General features: G+C 37.1%; 1 long non-coding RNA gene across 1 annotated transcript in view; it reads left to right on the top strand.

The window, feature by feature from the left end:
- The first annotated feature begins 288 nt into the window (after positions 1-288).
- LOC124869058 overlaps positions 289-14,528 on the top strand; it is a 56,632-nt gene continuing 42,392 nt past the window's right edge. The window contains exon 1 of the long non-coding RNA XR_007038470.1: positions 289-402. This is a non-coding gene — a long non-coding RNA (uncharacterized LOC124869058). The remainder of the gene's footprint in view (positions 403-14,528) is intronic.

The raw sequence follows: 14,528 nt of genomic DNA, 5'->3' as shown, positions 1-14,528 counted from the left end.
CAGACCTTTTTTGTTCTCTAACCAGGAGCAGTAGCCCATCATTAAGGGCCTACAAGAATTAGGACAGTGGAAAAATTGGATTAAATTGACTTGAATATCGATGAGGAATAGAGGTCTATCCTCCTGTGTGATATAATGAATCCCAAGCCAAGCCATTTGACGGTTGCAGTATTTGAAGTAGCGCAGGAGGGGGCTGCTTGAAAATCTCCTACTGTGGCAGCTTTCTAAACCATCTCAGCCTGGAACAGAAACTGAATAAATTTAGCTTCTCCCATGGACTCAAGCTTATTAGGTTGCTCTCTTGCTATGGTGGCACCAACCAAAAACTGGGAGCACGACCCAGTTACCAATCATAATATGAAGAAACATTTGACTTTGGCCTGAAGTCCTACTTACAGTTCTGTAAGTACAATGTATTCTCTGTTAGCTGCAACTTTAGTCAACTTTTTATTTTATTTCTTGAGATTTAGTGCAGTTGCTGAGACCTTTCTTCATGATTAGTGCCTAACAGCATGCATTTTCCATGAGTATAAGAAGATATATATGGCATGCTTATCAGGTTACAATTATTCAATTTCTGTGCCTACATATCAGCAATCTTACAGGAAGGGACGAAGGTGCTGATGTTTTTGGAAAGTCCCTGGCATCTGATAGATGCTCACAAGATGTCCTTAGGCAATTAGGCTCTGCTAAAAGGTTACAGTAATATTAGAAGCTGAATGAGGGATGCAATACTTATGTTGTAGTCAGTAAAAACAACACTAATTAGTCTGTTTGGAGGAAACATATGTAGTTCAACCTAGAGGATTCTAGTATTCCATTCTGTTTTCTTGTTAAAGTATTATTTTTGCTTAGCTGTAGCATATTGGTTTATTTCCCTGCTTGTAAAATCTTGATAGATGACTTTTGCTGTAATTTGTAGAGATATAACTAAAACAGTTGTTTTATTGTTTGCCACTATTTTGCATTTTATGATGACAACAACCAGTAAAACAGTTATTCTACTCGGTCTTTTCTTTTTCACATTCAGTGGCTTTCATGCAGTTGTATCTTTAACAAGGCACATGGGCCTAATTTTAGCAGTATCTCAGAATGCCAAGTTTGAATATTGTTTCTAAGAATCTCAAAGAGTTCAGAGACTGGCTGTCAGCTTTTGCAAGAAAAAGCATTTGTAGACATTTTGAACAGATTTTCTTTTCTTTGAGTTGGCAAACCTCAGAGCAATTCTGGGTTAAATTCTCTAGTGGTGCCTCAGATGGTTCAGGATTGTGGAAGGACTGGCAGTAAGATGACATGTTGCTAACAGTTGTGGGCTTTGCACACAGACCTGTTTGCTGTATCTGAGTGGTGTTATAATGTGGCTGTACTACCTTCACTATTTGTGATTATGCAAGAGCAAGTCCTTTGTGTAAAAGCATGCAAAAAATTTTAGATTTCTTTCTGACTGAACAAACCGTGAGTGCTGGTATGTGAATAACTGTGTGTGTCCTTCGATTCTGTTTGACATATGACGTTGAGAAGCGAAAATTGACATTGACGGAGCATTGTGACTGCTGCGTCCTTCGGGTCCTTCCGAAAAGGCCATGTCTTGAACACACTGATGTGATTTAAATCGCTTTTCGACCAGCCTTAGAATTTGAGACACTACTGGGAGCAATTCTTTGATTAAAAGAACAGTGTGTGTGTGAAAGAGAGGGAGAAATGAAAGAAAGAAGATGGCGTCTCAGCATGTGATCACACAGAGAATTAGAAAACAGACCCAGGAAGAGGAAAAGCTCCACTGACCTTTTTGTGTCAAGGCCAACTCTCAAAAAGATTCCAGTTTGCGTTTCACTTATATCTAGACTGCATTTCACCTCCCTACTCAACCTTTCTTTGTATAGGTGCTTCTCAGTGGCCGACTTTTAGACATTGGTCCAAACATGATGAACACCTGACGATCACCAGCCTTCCAGTCATTTTTAGCATAGTATTAAAAGCTATAAAAAAATAACTTATCTGTTGAACTCTAATGAAAACATCAAAAATTTCAAAACATGCAATTAATATGCTGCATAAAACAAAAGCAAATTTTTATTTCCTCAGCATTAATTCCTCTTTTATTATTGGTTTATACAAATATGTTCCTCTTAATTTAAAGGCTAATTAAATAATCTTAGTGGTAATAATAGTGGTTTGAGCAAGTTTGCAACACTAACATTTCAATATGAAATATTTGACATTATCTGACACTTTTAGAGTTTGTAGTTTCATCTAAAATACATAAAATGTAAAAAGAGATTATAATTATATATAACAATATACAGGATCTTATGCTTGGTACCTATCAACCAATGACTTATCAGCAGTAAGGGAAATGCAATGTTATGATGTTATAAGACATAAGCATCTTATAAAATTGCTTGCATAGCTTTTTATTTATATATTTATCTTGGTTACACCAGTTACCATAGTTATGATCATTGTGGGCCACTCAAATTCTGACCCATTTTCCCAGCAGCCTTCTTTGAGATGTGGACATTTATTAAATACACTCATTATTATTCAAATGCATTTGCAGCTGTAAATACAGTAAATCTATGCAAGTTTAGTTGATCCCAATGAGACAGTGAGCCGCTCCAGATAAGTGGAACTTGCTGTGATTGATGCACAGCATGGATGTAAGTGCAGCTTCAGAATGGAGGCTTCAGAGGACTAGTTTGGCTAGCTGGTATCTTAATATTTACAGGTTGTCCTGATTTAGATTTAAAGTGTAGTGTTGGAGTTTCAAAGTTCTCAAGTGCTCCAAGATCTCCTTGAGACCTTCATAAAGGTGTTTATCCACAAGAAATTAGATAACCCCAATATCCAATCATTGTCCAGTGAAGAAGTAACCATTCTTAGTTAAAATAAATACAAATGTTGTAACCTAGTGTGAAACTATCATCACTGCACAGTTGACACATTATGAGGTTCAGGGATCTACATGACTGCGACAGAAGGGTAAAAGAAGGGTCTGACATTCTTACTGCAGGGTATCTCTCCTTCTCCTGCATCATACTAACACAGCCTGCACAAAATGCCCTCCACAAGCGAGGAATCATCTTTTAATTGTTGCTGTTTTTCGGTTTATTTTCTGTAACACACAGTTCATAGTGCACCGAAAGTGATGTTTGAGTTGAGAACAAAGACGAGATGTGTAATCACGCTGCTTGTGCTCTGTGTAGCTGTGTTTTGCTATGGTAACTGGTTTGCAAATGGAACAACATTTAGTCAGACAAAAGCCGGTGGATAAGAATGAAGAAAAGATGAAGCAAAACAGAGAAAACAGAGACAAAAGAGTGGGTCAACACAGCGCTCTTCTCTGCTCTGCTTAAAAGAGATACAGACCCAGTGGGGACCTGGATCGAAGAGGGTTCTGAGAGAGAGCTTGTGTATTTAATTATGCATGTGTCTCATAGTAAGAGGTATATTTGTACGTATTTGTTAATACAAGAAGTAAAGCAGCTTTTGTACGTGTGTGATTTTTCTATCTGGCTCAGGTGTCTTCTCTCTTAGTGTGCAGTTTCAACATCACACCCCTCTTTCAATCCATAATCCTCCTCTCCCCAGGCATTTCACTCTCTTGCAACTCACCGCCATGCTGAGATAAAGTTATCCTACGGCACCCACTATCATTCCTGCCCATCCGTGTGTATATAAGATGCAGCTTTTCCAAAACGTCAGCCTTTCGTTGCTGCTCTCAGTTCAGACAAACTGCAGGTAAAATAAACCAGTTTAATGATAAAAAGCAACATCGTTTGTTAATTGATCTCCGTTAAACATAGAAGATATGAAAAAAAGCCCAGCCATTCAAATGTGTGATGTTTAACATAGAAGTTACTCTTCCAGTCACAGCTGTACTGTTTTAGACAAGGTTCAGGACAGAAACTGAGAAAAAATATACAATGCCTTGCTAAAGTATTCATGCCCCTTTGATGCATTTAAAATTTGTCACAAAGAAAGTTGCAGACTGTGTAAATGTTTTGGTACAACCAAGAAAACATGAATATATTTTACTGGAGTTTTATGTGACAGGTAAACACAAGGTGGTTGATAAATGATTTTCGGCATTTTTTACAAAAACAAAAGTGTGATGTGCATATATACTAAGCCCCGTTTATTCTTCTGTCCCTAAATACAATCCAGGGCCAGCCATTGCCTTCAGAATTCATATAAAGTACAAATGCAGCTGTTCTGTGAAGGCCTTAGAGGTTTCTTAGAGAACATTTGTGAGCAAACAGCCTCACGGAGACCATGAGAAACAGCAGACAGGTCAGGGAGAAGGTTCTGGAAAGGTTTAAAGCACTATTAGGTTCTACAACAACATCCCAAGTTTTAAATATCTCACAGAGCTCTGATCAATCAATGTTCTGGAAATGGAAAGAGAATTAACCAGCTGCAAATATACCAACACATGCACCGTAACCAAGAAGATTAATTAGAGAAGCAGCCAAGAGCCCTATGGTTTCGCTGGAGAAGATGCAGAGATCCACAAGTCAAGGCAGAGAGTCCGCTGACAGGATTATTTCTTATGCACTCCAAAAACGAGGCCTGTATATATGAGTATTGTTGAAAGGAAGCCATAACAGGTCCTGTTTGCACTTTGCCACAAGCCACATATGGGACACAGTGAACATGTGGAAGAACCTGCTCTGGTTAGATGATCCAAGAATTTTACTTTTTAGCCTACATACAAAATCACTGCAAAATAAAAAACAAAAAAACAAAGCACACCATGCTAACACAGCATTCCAACAGTAAAACATAGTGCTGGCAGCATTATTATGAGGGGAGGCTTTTGTTTATCCAGACAGAGAAACTGTTCAGAATAAATGGGAACCTGAATGGAGCAAATACGGGACAATCTTGAAAGAAAACCTTTGAACCCGGTACATACTATACAAGCTGAATATTAACAATTCTAGCAATAACTCCTGTTACACTGCAGAATGATTCATTACTAAATCATGTTTGAATTGTCCAGCAGACATCGGTCCAGCAATAACTGGACAGCAAATATTTTGTTCTAATGCACATATTATTAGAGCCATACTCAAAAAAAAGAAGAAAAGAATGAGGGAGTGGAGACAGATGGATGAGCTCATGGCTGGAAAAAACGACAAAAATCAGTCATCTGCCACAGCAGCAGTCACACTGCATGATTTTCCCTCAGTATTTCTGACACTACTGGATATTTGTTGTAGTACAATTCATCCACAATGAAAGATTTTGTGACAGCTGATAATCACAGTGTGAAACTGGTTTTAGAGAGTGTAGAAAACTTAAGACTGATTCAGAGGTTCACCTTCCAGCAGGACAGTGACCCTAAGCATAGACTGAGCTACAACAGAATGTTTTAGATCAAAGCATATACATGTATGACAATGACCCAGTACAAGTCCAGTGATAAATCTAACACAGAAATTTGGCATGTGTAATATATTTCTGGTTATATCTCTGATAAATCTGACTGAACAAAAGTGGTTCTACAAAGTACTTGTCAGATAAAAACGTCAAAGCCGTAGTTTCCTATCATGTCACAATAATGCACTACTTTGTGTTGTTTCCTATCATGTCACAATAACCTGGATCTTTAGATGCAGAAAATTATGGTTTTGTGGTCCTGTTTTACGTTTGTAATAACGAATCAGAGAGATGTGTTTAGGAATACACAGAGGGTCCTGAAGGATTTTCTGTTGCCTTCAGAGATCGGGTTTACCCTTTTCCTAGCCTAGATGAACATTTTTTTTCTGGTTTCGGCAAAGGCCTTTGATCCCATTGGAATATTAAACAATATTCATCCACCTTTTTTGGAATATGCTGCAAGAAATAGTCTTGTTATTTCTGCTTGGGATCTCAGCTCTGCCAGCTAACTGGGATAAGGACCGCTTCTTGTAGTCCTGTTTTGTCGCAACTCTGGGAATTTTGCACTAAAAGCCCTCCCCTTGGCTGGAAACAGGAATTCATTGTTTTACATTCACAATCTTCATGATAAAATAATACTATTTTTTGTCAATTTCAAAATTGATATTTAATCATAATTTATTTTTATGTCTAAATAAAGTGCCAGTATAAATGCTGGCTGGCCTCAAAAGAAGTGATGAGAAATGGAGTAAATGACCAATAGCCATGGCCCATATAGAATGGCAAGAAATTAGAATATTCACAGTTGTAATTCCCTTTAAAATTACATACATTTCTAAAGCTATTTTTTACACATTCTTTAGGTTACTCTGACAAAAGGAAGGTCAGTATATTAGCTTGCTGACATATTAAGCCAATGTTTAACATTTGTGAAGTCTATAATTAAAATATTTCACCCAATAATATCCCAGCAGACCACAAAAAAGGATCAACGAGGCAACATTTTTTATGTGCTGCAGACAGCAGAAAATCTCCGAGCACGAAGGTCTGACATTATCATCTGAACTGGGAGGTATCTCTCCTTTGGAGCCAGATCTTTACACACATTGATGGGTGTGTTTACTTTATGACCAAAGAATGGCTGAAATAAAACAAAATATATATATAACAAGAATATATTCTGGAATATCAGTAACCAGTTGTCCTGATTTTTATAAAACCAGAATCTGGTTTAGAAAAACTAATATCTGTCCATCATTAATTCTGACCATATGCATATACCTCCACCGGCTCAGCATCATTTTAAAAACACAAAAAGAAGGTCTGTTGACAGGACTTTGAGCTCTACCCCTATTATGGCAGTCCTTAGAAAATCTGCCCATTCAAATGTTAATGAAAGGTGGTGATAAAGAACAACTAATGGAGTGCTACACATATGAGACAATGATTGGCAACAGCCAATAAAAACAAGCTCTCACTGTAATCAGTAGAGGATTGTGTGGCCTGTAGCCGAGGGTCTGGTGCCCTTTAATTTCAGAGATCATGCTGCTAAGACCTGCGTCTTAAACATGGTTTATGCTTCCTCTGTCAGGTGTCTCTAAATCTGGAGGAAATCCAGTTTTAAAAAAACCTTAAACAACTAAAATATGGCAAGGGTCAGGTCAAAGAATAACCTGCATTTAGGTCTAAATTGGTTAATATCAACAAAATATATACTCGTTATTTTTGCTTCAAAATATTGTCAACCAAATCATTACAAGGGACAAACTGAGTTGAAATGTAAGATCAGACCATATGTGTATAAAAGCAGAAAGAATTGAAAGAATGACAAAAAAACTGTGGTCACATGGGCACAAAATCCTTCATAGTCAATTGGTAGGAAAAATTAAACAAGTCAGCAAGAGAGAAACTGGGAAGTAAGTAAAATGCCTGCAGTAACAAGAATAGAATTTCTGAGTGGAAGTCTGCAGAGGTTTGCTGTGAATACCAAATGTCACCTGTGCAATTCCAGATTTTGCTTCTCCCTGTTGAGAAAACTTGAAAAACAATTTAACGAAAGCTTCTGGATAGCTTTAAGTTCAGAAAGAAAAAAAAAAGAATAAACAAAAACTTTTTAGCTGATGTCAGAGTAAAAAGCAATAGAGTAATGAACAGCAGACCATTGCATTTATGTGAGATGCCACAGATTTATCATGTTTACAAAACCTCTTATGTTCATATGGAAGCAGTTGCGCAGTCTGAAAGAGAAGCCTCAACTTCAAATAGTTCAGCTTTAAATAGTTGAAATAACCCAAAGTCTTTCCAAAACCACAAGTGCAAAACAAACAAAGAAAACTAAAATCATACCTTCCTGGCCATTTAGTCTAAAACTTTACAGACACATGGAAAACTTGTGCTCGTACTACACTGATTTGGCTGTTTTTAATCCAGTTAGTTTTTCTTGCATGTTGTCAGGTGCTATGGAGACAGCCACAATGAGTGCAAAAATTTGTATTTAAAAATGTTTAGTTTTTGTTGTTTAATAGAAAGATTAAATGATGACAGGAACAGCTACATTTAGCTCCTAATTATAGAGTAAGCAGCAAGCTATTACTGCTCCTATTTATATACAGTACTCCGAAGTAAATAAGTAGGAAGTCTGCATATTATCCACTTTACTGTCTAGGACACACTTAATGTTTTTTGTTGTTTTTCCTAAAAGACTAGAAGGAAAGCTGGGTTAGGATGTGGAAGACACCTTGGGTTCTTCACACCAGAGAGTTTGAAATATAACAAAGTCTACAGAGGTTTGTCCTAGTTTATCTTCAGATACTTGTACAGTCTGTCACAGAGATAGTAAATAAGCAGCAGAGGGGATACTGATAAACACATATGCATTGTATCTACCCACTGTATATATCTAAGTGTGTCCTGTGTGCAGAGAAGCTTATTCACTATAGACATGGAAATATACTGGTATTATGGAGCGTTAAAATGAAACAAGGAAAAATCCACATGCACAGGTGAATTGCATGTAAACTACAAGCTCACTGTCTCACACACACACACACACACGCACACACACACAAACACACACACACACACACACACACACACACACACACACACACACACACACACACACACACACACACACACACTATGCATCCACAGAAGCCACATTTATTGTTTTTAGGGATGGTTGTCAAACCTTCAGTGTCATTTTTAGCTACCGTCTAGCAATAATTTACAGCAATACCGCCCTTTAAACAGGAAACATTGAAATCATTTAAAAGGTATGGCCAACATTTTATTACAAATTTATGTATTGATGGCAAGCTATTATACCCTTACACACTTATTGTCTAAAAGGGGGTTTACTGTATTGTGTCAACTGTAGACAGGCATTCAAGATTAAACACTGATTTTAGTGTTTAAAGCAAGTTTAAGTAATAATTTAGCGTTTATTTTATAGATAATTAAAGGAAACAAGCAACACAAATTAGATGTGCTCACAACCACCAGGCAGAGCTGTTATAACATCCACCATGTTTTCAAATATTTTTTATAATATTATTGTTATTATTAGTAGTTTTAATAATAATAAACTAAAAGTAAAGATGATAAACATGAAACCCTAAAAAAAAGGAGGTAGATACACCATTCCATCTTTCCATTTATCCTTCTAAACTTTCAGTCCAACAACTTAAAGTATATGAATTTGGAACAAATATATGAAAACATATACAGATATTAAAGACTCTGTTTAAATGGCAGTCTGATAAGAATGTATATTCCTGTTTATGTGTCACACTCGTTTTGATCCCTCTTGAGTAAATCAAAGAAATACTGTAAACCAGAAATCAAAAATCTATTATGTTATATAAAAAACATCCACCAGGGAGATGTTCAGAGAAGGTGTGATTCTACAGTCAGATGGTCTCAAAGCTATAACAAAAAGTTCAGAAAATATAAATAAGCTGCATTTTCTTTTCTTGTTGTTGGTGATATGATTATTCGACCTGAGGAAGGATGTCCTGCTATTCAGAAGATGCCTCTAAATACAACATGTGGTCTGGATCAAATATCAGCAGAGTACCTGAAGTATGCCACTTGAAGTTACTTATGGTTTCTACCTTGTCTACCATGTTAGTTCTTTTAGTGCCAGTAGTGAAAGACCAAGCCTTGGGAGATATCTAGCACTGATAATTATAGATCAATTGCCTTGTCCTAAAGTGTTTGAAAGAATTATTTTAGAAAAATCTCAAGACAACATAACGACAACTGATAATCAGGTTGGTTTTATAAGTAAGCATAAATAAGCTGATCTTCACCTTGAAGGAAATTGTAAGTAAATAGAACAGACAGAAATACATACAGTGCTGTTATTTTATGCTTCCATTTAACATTAATGGTACTCACTGGGAACTATAGGACCTCTTTCTGTATCTGAAGGAGTCAGGCAAGGTGTCCTTTTTTATTTGTATTCGGTAGATGTTTCTGTCAAGTTAATGAAATTGAAGACTGGTTGTTTGGTGGGTAACCTTTTTGTTTATCATTTAATGTACGTGGATAATTTAATTTGGTCATTCTGTCCCCCAGAACTGTAAGTAATTGTTTTGCTCATTCTGGGTCCAGTCTCACATTTTGTTTAACTGTGAAAGCAGAGTTGTTCTAATTGCTACAGTTAAGGAGGATCAGAAGCTAAATTTCCCTTCTGTTAATTCAGCAAACCGAGTGTTAGATGTGGTGAGCAAATAGGAACAAGAAGTGATCTTTGTCATGATGTCCATGTGCAGCGACACTGTTGCAAGGTGTACAAGCAAGCATACATGTTGGTATGTCAATTTTAAATGTGTACATATGATGTTATGGTGGCCCTTTTCAAGATGGTTGTAGTTCTTTTTATGTGGCTAACTTCTGGTGTAATTACAGAAAAACCATAATGAAAAAAACTGCAGGTTGCTTTTCAGGATGTATTTAGAAGTGTCCTCAGCCTTCCAAGATGAACTACTGCAAGTCAAGTGCTCATCGCAAGCAATCGTCGAACTATATGTATAATTCTATGTGCTGTTGGAATGAGTATACAAATTTAACCAGAGGTTTTGCTTTTATACTTCAACTTCCTGAAACACTGAGACACGTATCTGGATGTTTTGTGATGGTTTCATCTGCTTGGAGAGTGAAGTTTAGAGGATGCATTTTATTTTTTATTAGAGATTTTTTTTATAATAATATGGACCAGTTTCTGTTAATTAAAGATGAATAATGACATAAACTGCAGAATATATTGACCCACTTCAATTCTCACTTAAACAGCAACACAACTGAGAAAATTGGAGGTTAAAAGAACAATTAGTAAAGTTGACCAGATAAGCCAGAATCAAAGGTTCTGATTAGTAGTGAAGTGCTCAGTTTCTCAGCCTAAGTCCAGTGTTGTGTGACACGCAGGTCAGCGGCCTCCATGAAAAACTTGTGCAAATGATGTGAATGGCTGTGGTTTGTTATATTGATTATGAGGATGGCCATGGTTGATCATTTAGTGATGATTTATATTAAGTTTACATACAGAGTGTATTTGATGCAGATTAATATTTTGTTAATTTAGCTGCTTGTCAAAACATGCTTTTTTACAGTTACTGTGTTAAATATGTGCGGGTTGGCCTAACAGTCATTTAGTCTAGAATCATCTTTAAAATCTGTCGTAATATCATGTTCATATTTCTCGTTCATAGAACATTAACCAAAAAAAGGGAATATGTAAATTGTGTCATTTCAGCCAGAATTTTGACATGCAGCTTTTAAAACCTGGTAGTTCCATTGGGTGAGCAAGCAAACCTATTGAGAAGCATTTTGGCTGCTGTTATTTGCAGGAAGCATTTTCATTGGTTATCCCGCTGGTTTAGTTACCAAGGGCGTGGTGTGATGGTGTATGAGTGCCTTTAAGGCAAATCCGTGTTGAAATATTTCAAGCTAATGAACTTTTCATGGCAACACTCAGCAGCCAATAAGTAGTCAGGACTGCAGTGAGATTAAACATCAGTCTGCTGACACTTTATCCTGAGAAAAATGAAAGGCCAAAGAAGCAAGGCATGGCCATCACTGTGCTCAATTCAGTCATAACAAATCCAACAGAACATTTGTTATGCAACTTGCAGAATTCAGTAAATGTTTTAAACCGTTTTGCTTTCATATAAGTTCTGACATGAAAAACTACACAAAACAATCTCTGTGCAAATCTCTGTGGTTTGAATGATCAGAAAAGGACATCTCTGTTTCCAAAAACACATTATGAGCCACAGCTTTAATTATTTGAACCAATGCTCTGTTGGCTATTCATATTTGTCAGTTTATTTTTACATGATTATGATGGTTGTCTATTGCTATTTATACGATTAACTCTAAGAAAATCACAGTGACGTCATGTAAAGCACACTCTAGTAATTGGGCTGAATTTATATCATACTGACCACTCAAAGCCCCCCCCCCCCCCCCCCCCCCCCCCCCCCCCCCCCCCCCCCCCCCCCCCCCCGGCCAAACACAATCACCCAAGTGTACTCACAACATCATCCACCAAAACACAGGTCAACAACTTTGGGTGAAGTGCCTTGGACAGGAACACATCCGAATTTGGCAGCTGGACTCAAACCCAAAACTTAAAGATGGCAAGATATTACTCTTCTTATTGAACCACAATCATCCCTCATTACTCTAGTAAAGACATGAAGAGACAAACTCACAGTACAACACAACAGCCTGAAAGTTCAGTAATTTCTGGCAGAAAAAGAACCAATAAAACATCCTGATGAAAGCTGCAGTGTGTGAAGTCCTTACCGGATGCTTAGAATTGTGAGGAGTCTCTGTCTTAGATTGTAGTCTTAGTAGAGGTACTGTTTTCTTTGTCCCAAATGAATCACATTCACCTGTAGGACAGAAAGTAGAAGAATGCACCAATTTTAAGTAAAAAGTTTAGAAATGTGAAAATGAAAAGAAAAATAACAGTTATCAAAAACAGAAAGAAAGCACCTTCCTCAGTTTGATTCAAGGTGAGAGGAAAGTGAAGATAATAAAAACACAATCAATTTTCTGGGTCTAGATCAGTTTAAATAGTTGGTAATATACCTTAGTCCAATAAACATAAAACAATCAAATAAACAGTGACTTCTAAAAGCTCTGAAGCACTGAACAACATTTATGAATCTGCTTTTTCATGTTTATTGTGCCTGGCCTTCAGAAACATCATGATTCCAAACTCTTCCAAAATGAATGGTCATGGGAAACTCAGTGGGCTGCATACCAGCTCCATGGGGAAACCCAGCTCTGCTGGACCCCCCAAGGGTGGGCAGTGTCTCTCTGTCTCATTTGGTTCCATGGCACTGTGTCACGTTAGGAGCAGCTAGGTTAGGCACCCTGAAGAGGTATGCGCTGCTAGCAGATACTTAGGAATGTGATGTAAAAAAAGGGATGATGCGACAAGTCTGTACAGTTTGTTTTGACGCAATTAAGACATTCACATTAAACCACTTTAGCTCCCAAAAAATGAGGTATTTATGTTTTATTTAGTGAAACATAAAAACAGTTATAAATGTACGAATGTGTTCAGTGAGAATCAAGCTATATAATAATTTGCTCTATTTCATTAATGTGAAAACATCTTACCAGTCAGGCATTATTACATTATCACAATCAAGCACAGTCTGTGTTAAAACAGGATTCTATCTTATTTCTTTACTGTAATTCTTCTTCTTGAGGAGTTCCCCACTTTGACCCCCCACAAAGCTAGCTAGTGTCTCTCTGACAAATGTCATTTCATGCCACGGCCTCCCTCCACTCAGCCATTTTGTGTCACATCAGTCAACCCCTGTGGTTCTGCAGCTTTTCCCTGGTCTAGTATTATTCCATGGCGTCCGCTCAAACTGCAGGAGGCACATTGTGTCATGGTCACTGAATGAGGCTTGGGGCATTGAACCCCTATGGCTTAGAAATGTCTGCTGTCCAACCCTATTCCATGCCTTTGTCTCTCACATTACATCCAAAGAGGAAAAGAAGCCGCTAAACGATGAATCAGCTATCCGTCTATCTGAGAGGGTTTGGTGTTTTGCAAATGCATGAGGGATTTAATCTATCTCAGCCCTGTCCCAGCATTTAACATTACTTATTTTTTCACATCTGTATGTTTGTGTGGCCTGTGAGATATCCATGTCACCCTAATCCCACTCAAACCACTAACAGGATCTTTTATAGTTTTACATTCAAAATCAGTCCACTTGCTTTTTAAGACAGTAAAATGTTTACATGTCAACAGATTAACGAAGAGAATTATTTTTTGTTTTTCTTTATTATATTTTTTCAGCCTATACACCGGGCCCAAGTGACACAACAAGAGTGCTTCTAAATCTCCCAAATGGCCTCTCCAACATGCAGCATGCATTCATTTTAGTTTTTCAATATGTTTCACCTGTCATCTATATTCATACTTCTGCTCAGATGTTTAAATAGACTCATCATGGGCATTAATGGCATACTAATTTGGGTGTTTTAATCATTTTTAGACCAGTTTTTTCACAGGGTGGAATGATTTTTAAGCAAACATGGTCAGTGTTTTTTTTGTTTTAAGTTTTTGTTATCTTTACCAGGTCAAAAATATACACACATGCTTAAATATAAACATACACCTTTATTAGTGAGTTGCAAAAAATACACATTCCTGGCAGCTATCAACAGGCTCCTGCAATAACTATAGCTACATTTGGACCACTCCACAATCACACTAGCTGCTTTCCTGTCCTAAATAAAAATTTTAAGTCCATACATTTTGGTTTATACCATGGCTTTGGCTAGTCCTTTCTAGAAGCTTTTGGTTAATCAGCCATATCCCTTCCAGAAACAGTTTTTATAGATATCTGGAATCATTGTTCTGTTAGAAAACCAAATGTGTTTAAACTGTACAGGAATTTGACTTTGATCTCATTGAAGACATTTTAAATCTAAATACATAAAAAGGCAAATAGAAATAAAACTATTTTTAAAAATTATGTATATATACAGTGCTTTTACAGAGGGGAAGTGCAAATGCACTGTTTCAATCAGGGCACTCTGACGGTCAAGTGTTCATCATATGGTCAGCCTGCAGAAAAAAAAAACTGTCTCTGTGGTGGCTGGTT

Source organism: Girardinichthys multiradiatus, chromosome 5 (genome assembly GCF_021462225.1).
Source record: "Girardinichthys multiradiatus isolate DD_20200921_A chromosome 5, DD_fGirMul_XY1, whole genome shotgun sequence".
Taxonomy (NCBI): domain Eukaryota; kingdom Metazoa; phylum Chordata; class Actinopteri; order Cyprinodontiformes; family Goodeidae; genus Girardinichthys; species Girardinichthys multiradiatus.
This window is presented reverse-complemented; position numbering and strand designations above follow the sequence as displayed.